The sequence below is a fragment of the Eucyclogobius newberryi genome, unplaced genomic scaffold (genome assembly GCF_026437365.1).
Source record: "Eucyclogobius newberryi isolate DKJ021-1_F unplaced genomic scaffold, fEucNew1.0.hap1 SCAF_6, whole genome shotgun sequence".
NCBI lineage: Eukaryota > Metazoa > Chordata > Actinopteri > Gobiiformes > Gobiidae > Eucyclogobius > Eucyclogobius newberryi.
In genome coordinates this window covers 6,816,358-6,822,466 of record NW_027316278.1, presented here as the reverse complement: position 1 = coordinate 6,822,466, position 6,109 = coordinate 6,816,358, and positions in this window count along the sequence as shown.

Below are 6,109 nucleotides of genomic sequence, written 5' to 3'. Positions count from 1 at the left end.
CTCCCAAATTGAATGCACAATGATCAGACAGGATTTATTAACAAACGAAAAGCACAAGATACACACAATGAGCCAAATACATAAACAACAAAGCAAAGCTGTAATAATGATAAGTCTGGACGCTGAAAAATTGTTTGATTCTGTTAGCTGGCCTTATTGATTCAAAATGCTAACCAAATTTAAAATAGGGTTAGGGTTATTTAACAATAAAAGAATATTGAGGCTCTTTACAATAGCAATCAATAATCAAAATAAATGGTCACTTGACAGACTCACTGACTTTGGAATGAGGAGTGAGACAGGGCTGTGCTTGGTTCCCCTTTTGTTCGCTTTGTACTTGAAACCATTGGCCCAATATATTAGACAATCGGAAACAACGTATGAAGAGAAAGTGTCAGCGGTCACCTCCAGAGTCTCGCTCTAAAACCTACAAATCAAGTTAGACATCTGGGGGTAATAATGGACTCAGACTTGAACTTTAACAGTCACATCAAATCAATAACATCAGCAGCTTTCTGCCATCTAAAAAACATTGTCAAAATCAAAAATATAGTATCAAAACCAGATTTAGAGAGACTTATCCATGCGTTTGTCTCCAGTAGATTAGACTACTGTAACGGCCTGCTCACTGGTCTCTCCAAACGAGCTGTAAAACAGCTGCAGTACATCCAGAACGCTGCTGCTCGGGTCCTGACTAGAACCAGGAAGTATGATCACATTAGTCCTGTTCTCAGGTCTCTGCACTGCCCCCTGTGGCTCAGATAATAGACTTTAAAGCAGCTCTGCTTGTGTACAAGTCTCTCCATGGCCTAGCACCAAAGTACATCTTGGATATGTTAGTGCCAAATGAACCATCTCGGACTCTGAGGACCTCAGGGACCGGCCTCCTGCTGGTGCCCAGAGTCAGGACTAAACATGGACCGGCCTCCTGCTGGTGCCAGAGTCAGGACTAAACATGGACCGGACTCCTGCTGGTGCCAGAGTCAGGACTAAACATGGACCGGCCTCCTGCTGGTTCCAGAGTCAGGACTAAACATGGACCGGCCTCCTGCTGGTGCCAGAGTCAGGACTATACATGGACCGGCCTCCTGCTGGTGCCAGAGTCAGGACTAAACATGGACCGGCCTCCTGCTGGTGCCAGAGACAGCACTAAACATGGACCGGCCTCCTGCTGGTGCCCAGAGTCAGGACAAAACATGGGGAATCTGCGTTTCAGTTTTATGCAGCTCAAATCTGGAACATTCTTCCTGAAGATGTGAGACAGGCTTCTACTCTGACAATGTTCAAATCTAAGCTAAAAACAGTTTTGTTTAGCTGTGCATATGACTGAAAGGATTTTTCCCTGCACTGTTCTCTATTATTTTTTAAACTGTTTTGTGATTTAATTGTTGACTGGCAGACAGACTATTCTGTGACCAATTTTTGACATTGTAAACACTAAAATAAGGCTCTGGGACTATTTTGAGGTAGTACCCTGCACCTTTAAATTTTATCCTAAAAATAGCACCTTTATTGTATTACTATTTAAACACATTTAAAATTGAACATGTAAATACTTCTGCTGGACACAATAGCCCATTTTGCCTGTGTCCAAGCGCAGCAGCAGAGCAGGTGCCTGGGGAGTGGGTTAGAACACTCACTGGTCAGGTTGTCGGTCAGCACTAAGCCTATTGTAAAGACCAGGAAGAGCCTGGCGCCAGGTTTATTATTAAAAGCTTTGGTCGAGTTTTCTCTGGGACAATTAGTTTAATGAAAGCTAAATCTGGGGCGGGGCAGACGAGACTGGGTCAGTCGTTAAAGAAAGCGCCACACATAAAGGTGGAGGAGTCGACGAGAGAGTCATCGTAAAAGATACATACCCTCAGCACAGACGTGTGCAGTTTGCAGATAGCGCGCTAATATGGGAAAACCAATCTAAAAGTGATGTGTCCATCCCGGAGACGCCTGTCATGCTGCAATGTCAAATAAATATGGGAAAGAGTGTCTGGAATGCTATGTATGTGGTCTGTACATGTCATAAGGCGCTGGTACAGCTGGCAGCCCGGTGTAAACGCTCTCTCTTCTTATTGTGCTTTATCTCCTATATTTTGTAAATATAGTTAGTATATTTTTTCTATTTTACTGTACGATAGGGACACGCGCTGGAATAGTTTTTTAATTCAACTGTTTTTGACTTTTTTCGGCTGGATTTGAGCGTTTTTCGTTGCGTTCGTTGTGTTGTTGTGACGTGAGCTAGCTCCGAGCGAGCCCACCAGCCCCCCCCCCCCCGCGCCCTCCGGCCGCGCTAAAGTACGGCGTGTCGTCGGTACACGTTTATGTACACGTTTATATGAAAGAGGAACTTCACGAACGATCGGGACACGCACTGGAATCGCTTTAAATTAACTTGTTTTGACTTTATTCGGCTGGATTGAGTGTTTTCGTCGTGTCGTGGCGATGTGTCTTGGCTCTGAGTCCCCCGGCTCCGGCCCCGCCCCCCGGCTCCGGCCCCGCCCCCCGGCCGGTGCCGTACCGCGTTTCCACAAAGGAGGAACTCATGAAACTGCAGAGAACAGTCGTCTTACCCGGAGATTGTCACGTTATCCCGCCGCAATACTGACCTAACCTAATACTGATGTGCAATTCTGTCGTATGTGCAATTGCTGTGAAATTCATGTGCAATTCATGTGCTGTCGTGACACATATTCATGTGCAATTACTGTCGGGATCACATGCAATGGTATTTATTTATGTATTTATTTGTCTATGGGAGTTTTTATTTATTTATAGGAGATCTTCTACTGAAAGTGTTTTTCAGACTTCCTATAAGTGATCTGTTCTTCTGTATCTACCTCTGTATCTACCTGCGTTGCATCAATGAAATTTCCCCATGTGGGGCAATAAAGGAATATCTTATCTTATCTTATACATTTGTGATTTTAATGAAGCCTTGTGTATGAAATGTGCTCTACAAATAAACTTGCCTTGCCATGGTGTCTCAATTGATGGGACATGCAGATGATGTCTTACTACTCTATTTAACCAAACCAGACATTTCCATACCTAATGCGATACATTTGGTCCCATGTCTGGATACAAATTGAATGTACAAAAAACATACTGGTGACCTCATCTGTCATTTTGAAAGAACCATTTAAATGGCAAACAAAATCTAATTTCTTTAGATGTTCTGTGCTACTTGTGTCTTCAGTATGTTGTTTTCACTGTCTGGTCTAGTTCTTTGTTCTGTGTTTTATGTATCTAACTTTACAAAAAAATTCAAAACATTAAAACCAAACAATAAAATACATAAGAAATATTAGAATTTAGTTGGATGTGGTCAGTAGCAAAAAATGTAATAGTTTGTGGTTTCATTTTAGTTCTATTTCATCCCTTCTGACTGCCAGAGGCGGTGCCTTAAGCACTGAATGATCATCTTTTGCGCATGCGCAGCTCGAGAGACTAATGACACCTATGACCTCTCTGTGACCCACGTGAAGCTATATGGTCATGTGACACCTCAAGCCCAGTACCTTTCTTCTTCTCGCGCGCAGGTTTGTTGAGTTGTAAGTGGAAAAACATTGAATTGTTTGCCACCTGCCGGTTTGCGTAGTCCCGCGATCAGAGATTCCACTGTACACTACCCGGAAAAAGACCCAAACTAAAAAAAAATCCCTAAGACGCAGCTCTTGGAGCAAATAATGATATTGACTAAACTCTGCTCAGCTCTGAAGTATCTGTGGGTCCCAGACAAGCCAGGAGCCCATCGCCTCTATTTTTGGTCTTTGTAAAGTTAATAAACCAAAGCCACTCTCTCAACCTGGTCCACCATTACAGCACGAGAAAAGCAACACAGAACAAGTCCTCGAATGCGCATGCGCGCTAGACGCCTTGGACGCCTTGGCGTGTCTGCGTCTCTCCCTCTCTCTCTCTCTCCCTCCCTCCCTCTCCCTCTCTCTCTCTCTCTCTATCCCTCCCTCCCTCCCTCCCTCCCTCTCTCTGATTGAAATAATTATTTAAAACAACTTATGGAACATTAAAATTAAATTCACAATAAGAACAAAAATGACCAATTCAGTAATGTTTTATGGCTTATAAAGCTGCTGTAAGTTGCTTGTGTTATGCTGTTATAACATTATGCAAATATGGCATGGGTTCAGATCCGGACCTGAACCTAAATCTGGATTCGAATCCGGACATGAACCTGAACGTGGGTTTAGGGGTTAATTAAAATGTGCAAATAAGCCCCAAAACCATTTGTTTTTATTGTCCGTAAAATAATCGCCAGCAACTCAAGAGTTAACCTACGTGTTGGGGAGGTAACTCCGGACTGGGTGGACTGTAGGGTGCTGTTTCTGGTTTGTAGGTGCTGGTGGTAGCTATATTCAGGCTCAGAGGTAGACACACAAGACGAAGAATACCATTACAGTTGTTGTTGTTGTTGTTTTATGGCGGTTGTTGTTGTTGTTGTTGTTTTATGGCGGCTGGTATAAGTGTTGCATTACCACCAGACTCTTCTTTCGACTTCATCTTTTAGAGTCTCCTTCTTTGATGTTGTTGTTGTTGTTTTATGGCGGTTGGCATCCAAGTGTTGCATTACCGCCAGACTTTATTCCTCAGACTTTGTCGTAGTCCTCAGACTCTGTCGTAGTCCGTAAAAGTACTCCTTCCATTGCTTTGGTGTTACAAAGCCCATGAGGTCATGATATGTCTTTGTGACCGGCTTTATTCCAGGGAGACTCTTCTTCATCTTCCTCTCCTTCTTTGACGTTCGGTGTTTCCACCGTACAGCTTTATTCTTCAGGCTTCATTCTATAGGCTTTAATATGTCCACTGATGTCGCTGCTTGGTAGCCGTGCGTCTACGAGACTGGGCGAGGACAGGAGACCACCCCCACCCCCATCTCGTCACTCTGATCACTCTGACTCCCCACAAGCAGACCCCCATCACTCCGACTCCCATTTAGCGCCTTTAGCCTGTTTTCTATATCTGCCCAATCAAGCTCCTTTGTTCCAAGGAATCTCCCTGCAGCTTTAGCAATGATCCTGATCCTTTCAGTTCTACTTTGAGTCTGAGCAGCACAGTTTACAACATCCACCATAAAGAGTACAAAATCCTCTCTATCCACAACCAGGGTATTCTCATTAATTCTGGAACCTGCACACTTGGGACCTCCACTCTTGAAACCTTCACACTTCTTGGGAGCCACGCTGGCCTTTCTCATTTCGCCCTGGCTGGGAGCAGCGCTGGCTCCTCTCTCTGTATTTACTCTAAACTCGTTACTTGAAACTTTCTTGACTGCATCTGCATAGGATATACCTTGAGAGACCTTTATTTTCTGCACCTCAGCAGCTCTTTTGCTAAACCTGCATCCCCCGTAGGCAGAGCTATGTTCTTCCCCACAGTTACAGCACTTCAGTTTTGCACCCACGTCACACTTCCCATACTCATGATCTCCTGCACATTTACCACATCTTTGCCTCCCTCTACAGACCGCTGCAATATGCCCAAAGCGCTGGCACTTAAAGCAACGCAGGGGCGGTGGAACATATGGCCTAACGCTACAGCACATGTACCCAATGAACACCTTACTAGGCAGGCACCTCCCTTCAAGTGTTACCATTACCGACAAGCTGTCACATCTTACCCCAAACCGGGTCACCTTCAAACGCCTAGCGTCCACCACCGTAGCTCCAGTCAAATTCTCCTTAACTTCATCCACAGACGTCGCCGTAGGGACACCTAGGATAACTCCTCTGACCGTGTTTCTTTCAGCATTAGACACAAGAATGTCCTTTCCACCCAGACGTTTAGTTCCAATCGCCTTCCGTTGCTGAGCCGCGTCCTTGCACACGACCAGCAGCGAGCCATCTCTAAGGACACTCGCACTCTTGATCACTCCCACAGCTACAGTTAGGCTCTTTGACAATGCCACTGAATTCCACTCCTTAAAGGATGCACTATCCTGTGCAAGCTTTATGATCACCTTACAGTCTCTGCTCTCACCCCGGATATCAACAGCCTCAGCCTCATCCTGCTGCCCATTCCCAGAACCCTCGGACGAGCTAAGGGACTTTTTACGTTTCCGGGCACGTGCAGGCAGAAAAGGCTGCTCCTCCACGCCGTCCAG